The following is a 13,300-nucleotide window of genomic DNA, read 5'->3' on the forward strand; positions in this document are numbered from 1 at the left end:
ACCACAGCTCCGGGAGACTGTCATGAAATCTGTACCTGTCAAAAAGTTTGGGAACCACTGCACTAGACGGTTGTTTCTAAAGTTATACGTGATAAGGATACTGTTAATGATATTTCTGTGCATATCGTTTAGTGTTTACACACTTTGGGCCTTATTCGAGCCTGATCGCTATTGTGCATAGCTGCAGATGACTGCTAGTAGATAGGCACCACCAAAACAGAATAAACCCCACCCTGTATAAATTTGTGACAGATTGCATCTGCAAATCCATACGCAATTTCTGATCCATAAAATGTTTTTTTCAAATTTGTGCAAATGTGAGTAGCTCTGACAAATCTGTGGCAGAGACAGGCTGATCGAGGCCGGTGCTGACATCACAGACCCTCCCTTAGATCGCGTGGACACGTCTTCATTTTTTCAGGCACTGACAGAAAATCACAGATTTCCACCCCTAAATGCCGGCTTCCTGACGGTCAACCTCCGGCCATATTGCGTCTATGATTTATATACATTCACTATTTGGGCTCACGCATGCAGAACGCATGTGCAGTCATTCGATATTTGCTTGATTTGTGAAGAGTGCGCTCTCTTTAATCTCTTTTCATTTTCCTTGTGAATTTATTAATTCCTTTGGGAGCAGCAGTATGGCCTAATTAGAGCTGTGACCACCTTATTAATTTAAACCAAATATTTTTGTGCGCCTGATATACCTTGTGGGTATATTGATTTTATGATTTGTGAATTCACTGATCAGCAATCAACACTGAACCAGGCCTTATTTCATTAATGATGCTCACTTCCACAGTTTGTTAGCAAATTTACTAGCGAGAGCCATGCTGTTGAATTCCGCATTCCAAGGTGGAATTAAGCACGCAAATAGAATACTGCAGACTCCCCCAATGTGGTGCAAAGAGTACCCAACGCGTGTCATCGCTTTGACTTCATCAAGGCCCCTAGTCAATAGTCGAAACACGCTGGGTACTGCCTGCTGACTCCTTTAGATAAGTTACTTTCTCTTATATATTTATATATTTTTTAAAGTCTTACAAATATTTTTTCCACTTTAGTTGTCTAAAGCGCATATGTAAATATATATATATATATATATTTACATTTGGAGAAAAGTAATACTCAGTGACAAAAAAATGAATATTTCAATTATGAATAAAATATAAAATATTGAGGGAAAATAAAGCAAATTATATTATAATAATAAAGTATAACATGTAATGAATATTAAGGAGACATTATTATTGGTAAATTATATAACAGCACAACAATATGTTTATGTTAATAAGGGTTATATCAATTATGGAAATATCTACTATGTTGCACAATTGTAATTACAGACTTGTGCGTCCATCATTAATTAATTTAACATTGTCCTTGTTCACATGAAAATATTGTTGCCCTATTATTTCCGTCCCTTAATAGTTATCATATTTTATATTGTCTTAATTTAAAAATATTTTTTTCAGTATTTTTTAAATGTTTCCTCAATAATAAATCAATCAAATAATTGTTCTCATAAATATATATGAAAGCTTAATTATTTTTAGTGACACCTTTATATATATTATGGTTATTGTGTGTCTACAGCCAGAGCCATTGTTTTTAAGCAATTTGAGCTTAAGGGCCTTATTATAGTTCATTCTCAGAGGCAAATTCCTTCTTAGATGGACAAAACCATGTGCTCTGCAGGGGGGCAGATGCAACAGGTGCAGATAGAATTAGATTTGGGTGAGTTTTTTTGTTTCTGTGCAGGGAAAATACTGACTGCTTTATTTCTACACTGCAATATAGATCTCACTTTGAAGTAAAACCCCACCCAAATCTAACTCTCTCTGCACATGTTCCATCTGCCCCCTGCAGTGCACATGGTTTTGTCCATCTGAGAAGGAATTTGCCTCTAACAGTGAACTAGAATAAGGGCGAGATGTATCAAACGGAAAATGCGGTAAAACCCCGGTTTTACCGCATTTTACTGCATTTTCCAATGCATTTTACTGCATTTTCCTTTGGGTGGCGATACCCTATAGAAGCCTATGGGCTTCTTTTCGCCACCGCTGACGCAAGCCCGCCGCCACGCCGACCCCCCCTCTAGCTTACCTTCCTGAAGGGTCATCCTGGACCCCGGAAGGTAAACCCCTCCTCCCCCTAGTGAAGCAGCCGGACATCCTTCCGGCTGCAGGGGGGAGGAAGAGGCGCCGGGGACAGCCTGCTTAGCTGTCCCCGGCATGAGGAGAGAGCCAGGCAGCAGGGAGGTGATGGAGACCCCCCGCACACCAGAGTACAGGTATCGCGGGGGGGCTCCGTCACGGCACCGCGATGCCAGCCGCATCTGTTCCTACATATGTGCTGGCATCGCGGCGGGGGGGCGCGAAGGGCGGCAATGTATTTCAATACATCTCGCCCTAAGGCCCATAGTGCCAATGTATGGCCATAGTGTCTCAGTTTTTCCTTGAAAAATGACTGGACCTCAAACTATAGTTTCTGTCAAGCAGTAGATTTGTGAGGCCAGTAAAATGGAGGAATTCTAGGAATTAGGAATTAGCTTATATGTCTTACATACTGCCCAATTGAGGTTCACAATTACATAACTCTGCAATACAGCCACTGAAATCAGTATTGGACACTATGGAGTTTATAAATATATTTGATCAATTTACTAAGCATCAGGTTCTGAAACCCAGCGATTCCAAATCGGATTTATGCCCGAAAAAGAGGCAATGTTTTTACTAGCAAAACAAAGCTACCATAAGCATTGCCATTTTAAATATTAACATATAAAAGAACCTTTAGCACTGGGTTTATTTAGTAAATAAACCGCTATGAAGGAGAACCAAAATAGTTTTTGCTGAAATTCCGCAAAGTAAAGTACATCTACTACTCTGTATGCATGGCTGGATTAACAATGGGACTAATGGAGCTACAGCTCCAGGCCCACTATTAAATAGGCCCATTTTGTAGCTGAGGGACAGGGCTTTCCAACGAGCCCAGCCCCATGTCTGTCAGGACTGCCATTCATGTCTTGTTTGATCTGCAGTGCCTCTGGTTACACAGAGGTGCTGCTGCTGTTGTTATATTCACCTTGCAGTACCTCTGTGTGGCCAAAGGTGCTTCTGTCATTTCTTGGTCTGCAGTACCTATCGGTGGCCAGAGGTGCTGATGTTGGGTTCTGCCTGCAGAACTGTGGTTTCTGAGAGCAGTTCCAGCTGGTGTAATCAGCTGGTCTGGGCTGTTCTCAGAATGCCATTCCCAGCTGCAGCACATATTGATACTTGAGGAAATGTCAGGACTGCCGTTCATGTCTTGTTTGGTCTGCAGTGCCTCTGGTTACACAGAAGTGCTGCTGCTGTTGTTATATTCACCTTGCAGTACCTCTGTGTGGCCAGAGGTGCTGCTGTCATTTCTTGGTCTGCAGTACCTATGGGTGGCCAGAGGTGCTGCTGTTGGGTTCTGCCTGCAGAACTGTGGATTCTGAGAGCAGTTCCAGCTGGTGTAATCAGCTGGTCTGGGCTGTTCTCAGAATGCCATTCCCAGCTGCAGCACATATTGAGGGGCCTGTCTCTGTGTGCTGCAGCGATTGGTCTGTGCTGGTGTTAAAACTGCATTTGCCCTGAGCTCAGGGCCAGTGATAGCGTTTTCAGCCTTGTCTGTACTGCTATAGCTTGCCTGATACCTGATACCTAATACCTGTTCCTGTTCCTGTTCTGATACCTGTACCTGTTCCTGATTTATGATCGGCTGAGGCATTCGCCACCCCTCCTGGGGACACGCCATCGGCTGAAGCATTGGCCACGCCTCCTGGGGACACGCCATCGGCTGAGGCATTGGCCACCCCATCGGCTGAGGCATCGGCCTCCCCTCCTGGGGACACACCATCGGCTGAGGCATCGGCCACCCCTCCTGGGGACACACCATCGAATGCGGTTTCAGGGAAGTGCAAATCGGACACCGCTCCGGGGCCTGCACCTTCTGACACAAGTCTGACAGAACACAGGCCCAGGACACAGGATCTGATTTAACAGGATCTAACTTGGTATGGCCAGTGATAATGTGGAGGGTGGAGCCTGGGGGGGGCCCTTTATTGGGGGGGTCCCCACTCCTCCAGGTACCCCGTCCAAGGCTGACCAGCCACGGTGCTCATGGTACGGCCGGGGGACCTTGTGTAAAAAGTGTCAGCCGGCTGTGGCATGACACTGCGGGCTGTTGGAGCCCGGTGCTGGTTTCAGAAATACAGGGGACCCCTACGCTTTTTGTCCCCCGTATTTTTGGAACCAGGTCCGGCTCAATGAGCCCGGGGCTGGTTATGTACAGGAGGGGGGACCTCACGCCAATTTTTTTAATTACTTTTACACATATTTAACCAAAGAACCATACACAGATCACAATGATCTGTGCATGGTTCTGACAAAATCGCCATGTTTCTGACAAAATCGCCAGTCAGGATCAGGTCTATTTTTTTTGGGAACTTTAGACCATTTTTTTGGGCGATTTCCAAATTCGCATCTCATTAAAAATGCGAATTGTATCTTTTTCAAAGGGGAAAACATCTGGATGCGAATTCCGGAGTTAAAAAAAATCGCACTTTCAGAAAGTGCGATTTCGCGGCAAAAAGTGCGATTTATGCCGCAAATCGCCACCCATTAAGAAGTCGATTTGGGAAAAAAATGAAAAAACGGCCGTTTTTGAGATAAAAATCGCCAAAAACCCAACATCGATCTCTAAAAAATGTCACCCAGTATCTGTCTGTAAAATATCAGAACCTACCAAATCAGCAATGGATATATTTTTACCAGGTTGAACTAGATGGACGCAAGTCTTTTTTCAGCCTTACCTACTACAGTATGTAACTATTGCTGCTTTCCCACTGCCTACACGGGTAATGACCCGTTTTTTTTAAACGGGTCTTTAAACGGGTAAGAGCCATAAAGACTCTTTCCCACTGCAGCTTTTAAACGGTAAATTACCGTTTAAAAGCTGTTTTTGTCACATTCACACTTACCCGTTTAAAAACCCGTTTAAGCAGTGTAAAGATAGGGGGGGGGGGGGGAGAATTAAAAAAAAAAAAACGGCGTGGGGTCCCCCCCACTGCTGTAACCAGCACCAGGCTGAAAGAGCCGGGCTGGTAATAAAAAATCAGGAAACCCGACAAATAGGGGTTCCCTGATTTTTTACAACCAGCCCCAGGCTCCAGGTCCGGGGCTGGTTCCCAAAATACGGGGGGACAAAATGACTAGGGGTCCCCCGTATTTTAAGAACCAGCCCCAGGCACAACCAGCCAGCAGGGTAATGCCACAGCCGGGGGACACTTATTATATAAGTTCCCGCGGCCAAAGCATTAACCCTACCGACCAGTCAGCCTGGCCAGGGGCCCTGGGGGAGTGGGGACCCCCCCAATAAAGGGGTCCCCCCCCTCCAGGACTTACCTGACCAGGCTGAAGCCTGGTGCTGTCCTCGATGCCCCTGGGCGGTGGGCATCGAGCTGATGGTATGGTGTAAAAAATAGAATAAAAACCATTGTCTTTTACTGGTGAACTATGAGTCCCAGCAAGCCTCCCCCGCAAGCTGGGACTTGGAGAACCACAAGTCCCAGCCTGCGGGGCATTAAAGGGCCCGCTGGGTCTTGTAGTTCCACAGTAAAAGAAAGAGTTAAATAAACACACTGACACACGTGAAAAATAAAAGTTTAATACATACATAACACATACATACTGATACTTACCTATCTTGAGCCCGTAGGTAGCCCTGGTCCTGATGTCCTGGTCCGTGTCGGCGTCTGTATCCATGTCGGCATCCCTGTCGGCGACGGCGTCGGCGGTCCGGAGTCCGAAGAAATCCATTTGGGAAGCTGTGGAAGGAAACCATACTCACCTGTCCCAGTGCGACGTAGTCCAGGTAAGTTATTTGCAAAAAAACAAACCGAACACCCGAACCAAGCGAACAGCAGAGAGCCGCACGGTGTTTGTTTACATCGTGCGGCTCCGCCCCCGAATGCCGCTATTGGCCACCTTGGCCGCAAGGCGGCCAATAGCGGCATTCGGGAGGCGGAGCCGCACGATGTAAACAAACACCGTGCGGCTCTCTGCTGTTCGCTTGGTTCGGGTGTTCGGTTTGTTTTTTTGCAAAGAACTTACCTGGACTACGTCGCACTGGGACAGGTGAGTATGGTTTGCTTCCACAGCTTCCCAAATGAATTTCTTCGGACACCGGACCGCCGACGCCGTCGCCGACAGGGATGCCGACATGGATACAGACGCCGACACGGACCAGGACATCAGGACCAGGGCTACCTACGGGCTCAAGATAGGTAAGTATCAGTATGTATGTGTTATGTATGTATTAAACTTTTATTTTTCACGTGTGTCAGTGTGTTTATTTAACTCTTTCTTTTACTGTGGAACTACAAGACCCAGCGGGCCCTTTAATGCCCCGCAGGCTGGGACTTGTGGTTCTCCAAGTCCCAGCTTGCGGGGGAGGCTTGCTGGGACTCATAGTTCACCAGTAAAAGACAATGGTTTTTATTCTATTTTTTACACCATACCATCAGCTCGATGCCCACCGCCCAGGGGCATCGAGGACAGCACCAGGCTTCAGCCTGGTCAGGTAAGTCCTGGAGGGGGGGGACCCCTTTATTGGGGGGGTCCCCACTCCCCCAGGGCCCCTGGCCAGGCTGACTGGTCGGTAGGGTTAATGCTTTGGCCGCGGGAACTTATATAATAAGTGTCCCCCGGCTGTAGCATTACCCTGCTGGCTGGTTGTGCCTGGGGCTGGTTCTTAAAATACGGGGGACCCCTAGTCATTTTGTCCCCCGTATTTTGGGAACCAGCCCCGGACCTGGAGCCTGGGGCTGGTTGTAAAAAATCAGGGAACCCCTATTTGTCGGGTTTCCTGATTTTTTTAATACCAGCCCCGGCTCCTTCAGCCTGGTGCTGGTTACGGCAGTGGGGGGGGACCCCATGCCGTTTTTTTTTTTAACGGGTAAAGGGCTACCCCTTTCCCACTGCCGAAAAAACGGCTCTTACACGGTAAAAACACTGCTTTTTACCCGGTTAACAAATACCCGTGTAAAGCAACCTGGAGCTTTCCCACTGCAGCTCTAGCCGTTTAAAAAGGCTAAAAAAACGGCATTTTACCGTGTAAAGCCTGCAGTGGGAAAGGGGCATACGTAAAAGCATTGTAGTTTGCAGGGGGATGCCAAATACCCTTCCACTGGCCCTGTCTCTGCCTAATGAGAGGAGGAGAGGGGGTGTAGTTAGGTGGCATCAGGGGCTGGCTGGCAACTTTTAGCCTAGGGGGCAAGTCCAGAGCACTGGCCCGTACCTCCCCCCCCCCCCCCATCCTCCTGGAACCCTGAATGCTTGTGCGCGCCGGAGGCGCGCTGAAAAACTAGGCGTGTGGCCTATCATAAGGGGACGTGGCCTGTACCTTGATTGGGTACTTGTGGATTATCACGGCTCCCACGATGGCCATCGTATATGAAAAATCACATTGCATGCGATTTTTCACTGAAAAGCATCCAAATGCATTGGAATTAGTATGAAACATGTTCAATGGCCCCCAAATGGCATTTTTGAGGCTGTACCACCCCCACTATCAACGCGAACCCGAAGCGTAGCGAGCGCAGCGAGCCCGCGAGGGGCGGCAGTACGCGTCCTTCGACCTTTTCATACCCCCACTATCCACGTCGGCGTGGAGTTGAGAATAGAAAGTGTGGCAAGCGCAGCGAGCCACCGAGCCCGAAGCATGGCGAGGGGACGCGGATACCTTCACAGGTATCCGCGTCCCCTCACGGGCTTCACAGGTGTCCGCGTCCCCTCGTGGGGCTCGCTGCGCTCGCCACGCTTCGGGCTCGGTGGCTCGCTGCGCTCGCCACACTTTCTATTCCCAACTCCAAGCCGACGTGGATAGTGGGGGTATGAAAAGGTCGTAGGACGCGTGCCGCCGCCCCTCGCGGGCTCGCTGCGCTCGCCACGCTTCGGGTTCGCGTTGATAGTGGGGGTGGTACAGCCTCAAAAATGCCATTTGGGGGCCATTGAACATGTTTCATACTAATTCCAATGCATTTGGATGCTTTTCAGTGAAAAATCGCATGCGATGTGATCGCATGCGATGCGATTGCATGTGATTTTTACAAAAACGGCAAAAATCGTCAAAAATCGCATCGCATCACATGCCATCGCATGCCACTATATATGGCATGCGATGGCATGCGATGGGAGCCGTGATAATCCACAAATACCCTTGATTGTATTGTGTACCTGCAGATTGCACATTGTGATGCTAATTACACATTATGCAGCACACCTTGATGCCCACTGCACCCCATTCTGTGATGGCAATTACCCAATGCTCCCCACACCGTAATGCCCATTACACCCCATACCATGATGCCCATTACACCGCACAATGTGATGTCCACAGTGCCAGATTTGCCCCCACAGTGCCACATATTCCGCCACAGTGCCAAATACACATATGCCCCCACAGTGCCAGATATGCCCCACAGTACCAGATTTGCCCCCACAGTGCCAGATATTCCGCCACAGTGCCAAATACACATATGCCCCCACAGTGCCAGATATGCCCCCACAGGGCCAGAGACACATATGCCCCCACAGTGCCAGAGACACATATGCCCCCAAAGTGCCAGATATTCCCCCCACAGTGCCAGATACACATATGCCCCCACAGTGCCAGATATGCCCCCACAGTGCCAGAGACACATATGCCCCCACAGTGCCAAATATGCCCCCACAGTGACCGATACACATATGCCCCCACAGTGCCAGATATTCCCCCACAGTGCCAAATACACATATGCCCCCACAGTGCCAGAAATGCCCCCACAGTGCCAGAAACACATATGCCCCACAGTGCCAGAATTTCCCACCAGCAACTCACCATTGTTGCTGTCTCTCCATCTGCTGCTGCTGGTGGGGGGGGTCCGGTGGGGTCCGACAGACCTCTACTGCTCCCCCAGGCCGCTTAGCCAGTCACTGGCTGCGGGCCGCGCTGGATCACATGTCCTCAGTGCAGGGAGCCGGCGGCCATTTTCCTGTAGCAGCGGCCGTGTTCTGGAAATGCGGCCAGCGCAGGAGGGCTGCCTGGAGGAGGTGGATGGTGATCCAGCGCAGCCCGCAGCCAGTGACTGGCTAAGCGGCCCAGGGGGCACATGGCACCCTGCCGCCCAGCCCGCCCCTGGGTGGCATAGAGAAATGAGTTCCCCCACCTCTGCATGACCACTTTATGCCCTGCATATGATTAACATCAGGTCCGATGCGATGCGCTGTCCCGTGTGCATCACATTGAAGTGTGAAGATCGCACAGGCTTTAGGTTATATAATTCGCCCAGCCAAGCCTCCTATTGTACAAAAGGACTGTAAGGGGATTCGCTGGGACTTCGAAGAAGTCGCCCTAATGTATGGGGACCTTTAGTGTAGTGCCTTCTGGATGTCGCTGCTACTGATCATTACATTCTTCGCTGTGAAACATCTTAATGAGTGCAGGGCCGGTGCAAGGCACCGGAGCGCCCCAGGCGAGTCAGGGTGGGGGCGCCCCGGTGCCGGGGGGGGGGAAGGTTGGTACCTGTGTAAAAAAACTTGCGTCCCCGGCGTCCCTGCTGAGTGCTGGTGCGTGCAGGGGTGTCCGTGCCGCCGGGGGGAGCCTGCGGCGCTGTTATTGTGTATAAGCTGGCCGCGGGGTCCCTACAGTGAATAGAAAATAACTAGCGCTTCCCGCGCCGCCGCGCGCATAGCGCTTGTTATTTTCTATTCACTGTAGGGACCCCACCGGCCGCGACAAGCTTATACACAATAACAGCGCCCAAGGTTCCCCCGGCGGCACGGACACCCCTGCACGCACCAGCACTCAGCAGGGACGCCGGGGACGCAAGATTCTTCACAGGTACCACAGTGCTGGGGGTGAGGGGCGAACTGCCGCCCTCCAGGTGCCGGCACCCTAGGCAAATGCCTAGAGCTGCCTGGTGGTGGCGCCGGCCCTGAATGAGTGACTGACATGACTGGGATGGATAACATAAACACATACACACTGTTGTGTATTGATAATTAGAATGTGAATGGGGGAGGGGGCATTTAGGTTCCCATAAGTGTTATGATCCACAATCGTGTGAAATACAATATAGATGCTTTTTGACATTCCTGCCAACACAATGTTTGGTCACTTAAAATGAGTCTAGATGCAGACGTTAACACCACAGTAAATAATTGCTGTACAGTACTCCAGCTATGTGGAGGAGATTTATTTATTTACTTCCAGTGTTAACATTATTGTTGTGATAATGCTATGCAGACCTTATGGTTGATTTAGTTAACTTGCCCTTACTTGCAAAAGGGGCAAGTTGCCCATTGCAATAGATTACAAATACTGGTAGCAGAACTTGCCACCTCATTGCCAGATCTCACCCCAGATTCATGGAAACCTATGGGGGACTGGAGCGGCTCCCGCTAGAACTTCGCAAATGTTCCACATGCAGTGTTGTGCTGCTGCTGGCTTATTCTGGCACTGTGGGGGCATTTATATGCGGCACTGTTGGCATACCTAGCACTGTGGGCATACCTAGCACTGTAAGGGCATATGTGTGGCACTGTGGGGGCATATGTGTGGCACTGTTGGGGCATATATGTGGCACTGTGGGCATACTTTAGGACTGTTGGGGCATACTTTAGCACTATGGGGGCATACTTAGCACTGTGGGGGCATATGTGTGGCACTGTGGGGGCATATCTGGCGCTGGTGACATACTTGGCACTGTGGGGGCATATGTGTGGCACTGTGGGGGCATATCTGGCACTGGAGGCATACTTAGCACTGTGGGGCCATATGTGTGGCACTGTGGGGGTGTATTTGGCACTGGGTGTATACTTAGCACTGTGGGGGCATATACTCCCGTGTCCAAGACTTCTCTCGCGCTGCCCCCCTGCACTGGAACAACCTCCCGCCACCAATCAGGCTTTCTGATTCCCTTACCTCCTTCAAGCGCTCCCTTAAAACCCACTTTTTTCGACTAGCCTATCCCTCCTCCTAACCTCTTTTGATCCTCCTATCCTGCCTCCGTTCCCCTCCGTTCCTACTTATCCTATTGTTTTTCATTCGTCCACCCACCTATTTTTAGTAAGTTAACTCTTATGAGTAGGGCCCTCCTTCCTCACGTACTCACCCTACCTCTTTACCTCACCTGTGCTCCTGTCCTGTTCTTCCCTTCCTCTACTTCATCTTCAGTCTCCTCGACAATTTTGACACCTACTTCTGAACTGATGCTGATTTTAGTTCTACCAGCTATACCCCTATTTATACTGTATTTTTCAACACACCCTGTACGTTACCTCGTAATTTTTTTGTTTGCTATGTACGGCGCTGCGGACACTTTGCGGCGCCTTATAAATAAACGTACTACTACTACTACTACTACTGTGGGGGTAAATGATATCTGGCACTGTGGGGGCATATATGTGCACAAGCCCAAATAGCAATGTCATTGTGTTTTAAAGTTTTGTCATGTAGCCACCCCCCCGCGTGTCATATTACCACGTCCCCAAACCATGCCCATTTTCCACCGCCGCCGAAGGCGCGTGGCACAGTACTACTAAGACATTTTTTCTACTTGCACCACTGTCTGTCAGTATATGTGATGTTGGTGATTGTTTAAAGTCTTCCTGCAGCTCACCGCTCTTTTACATGTATTAATCTTTTACGTTCAGGGTTGGACTGGCCCACACGGGTAGAGGGTGGCTTGGGGCCCACCTCATCATGGGACTATGACATATTTCTACAATTACAAATATTGCTCTGGTAAATTATAATGCATACACTAGCAGTATTTATTATATATATCATGGGGCCCTTGCCACACACTCCCTAATTATTAGTCAACCACTGATGCAGCTGGCCACAGCCCCCCTGGAGATTAGCCAGACTCCTAAACAAGGGGCCCTATCACTGCATTCCCCAATGGGCCCTTAATGTCCAAGTCCGACACTGTTTACATTAATAATCTTATTAAAACCTTCTCTCTGGTCCTACCCTCAACTGCCTCTCTCTACACCAATGTCTCCTTAACACTGTATCTAGACTGATCTATTTATCATAACACTGTTGCTAGACTGATCTATTTATCATGATGCTCTGTCTCCGACTTCCCTCTCTGCTAATCCCTACACTGGCTATTATCCCATACATAATCCAGTTTAAACTACTCACCCTGATCATGTGGAAAAAAACAACATTCCAGTTGCAATTAGCAACAATAGTATCGATCATATATTTTGTTTTTCTACATTTTTGGAAGTAACTCCGACAATGATTGCTCATAGAGTTCCTGGCTGCAATAAACTCTTTTGCAGATGAAACACTGGAGGGTAGAAAGCTTAAGTATACCATAGCTGTTGTCACAGCTTGTGTCCGTTTTGTCTGGTGTTTCCTTTGCTTCCCTTCAATTTATATTCCAGGTTCTTATGTATCCCTATTTGGGATGTCTGGATATTGGGGTCTGTTGACCCTTCCTCATGGTGGGGGGGTACTGTCAGGTGGCGTAATAATGGCTCCTTACTTTCATGTCAGTTTGTGGTCTTTCCAGTCTGTTTCTGGTAATGGACTCTCTGGTGGCCTCCAGTGGTGAGTCTGTGCCTTTGCAACTAATTCTTAATTGAGTGGCTCTATGCACAAGCCTGGGAGATAATGACCTCGTTATCCCAGCTTGGGAGCTGGGCTGGATCTTTCCCAGGTGATCGATAACTTGAGCCTTTCTTAAGGCATTTTTCCCAGCACTGCCTCACCGGTGATAGTTTCCTGTTCATTTTGCAGGTAGCTGCAAGTTCCGGTTTCCTGCTGGCCACCCGTCAGGTTACTGCTCTGTTTGGAGCTCACCAGCCATCTGCTGGTCCTTAGTCTGTTCTCCCTGTTCATAGTCCAGTGCAGCCTTTCCTGGCTGTCTGCAGTCCATTCAGTTCCAGAATCCTGTCAGTCTGCTCCAGTCTGTCCCAGCTTGCTTCTTTCCACCTGCAGCTGCTGGAAGTCTCCTTGTCTGTCTGTGCCTGTCTGAGGTCATGTAAGTGCTCCATTGGAACCTGGTTTCATTTCTTTATCCCTGTTAGCGGACAAGCTGCCAATTTCTTGTGTTAGTTTTTCATTTATTTGTTCCATCTCTGTTCAGTCCTCCCCTGCATGGCGAGTTGCGTTATTCTCCTTGGTTTGGTCATTTTGATGTACCAGTTTATTGTGCTATTGCTTATGTTATTGGTAAGCTGTATTTCCTGCATAGGTATTGCTGGAGGTATCC

The 13,300-nt window shown here is 48.8% G+C and overlaps 1 long non-coding RNA gene across 1 annotated transcript in view; it reads left to right on the top strand.

Annotated features, from left to right (window-relative positions):
- The window catches only part of LOC146007146 (uncharacterized), a 56,602-nt gene that overhangs the window by 85 nt on the left and 43,217 nt on the right, over positions 1-13,300 (top strand). The gene's annotated exons all lie outside the window — the stretch shown is intronic.

The sequence above is a fragment of the Crinia signifera genome, chromosome 6 (assembly GCF_055691185.1).
Source record: "Crinia signifera chromosome 6, ASM5569118v1, whole genome shotgun sequence".
NCBI classification, from domain to species: Eukaryota; Metazoa; Chordata; class Amphibia; order Anura; family Myobatrachidae; genus Crinia; species Crinia signifera.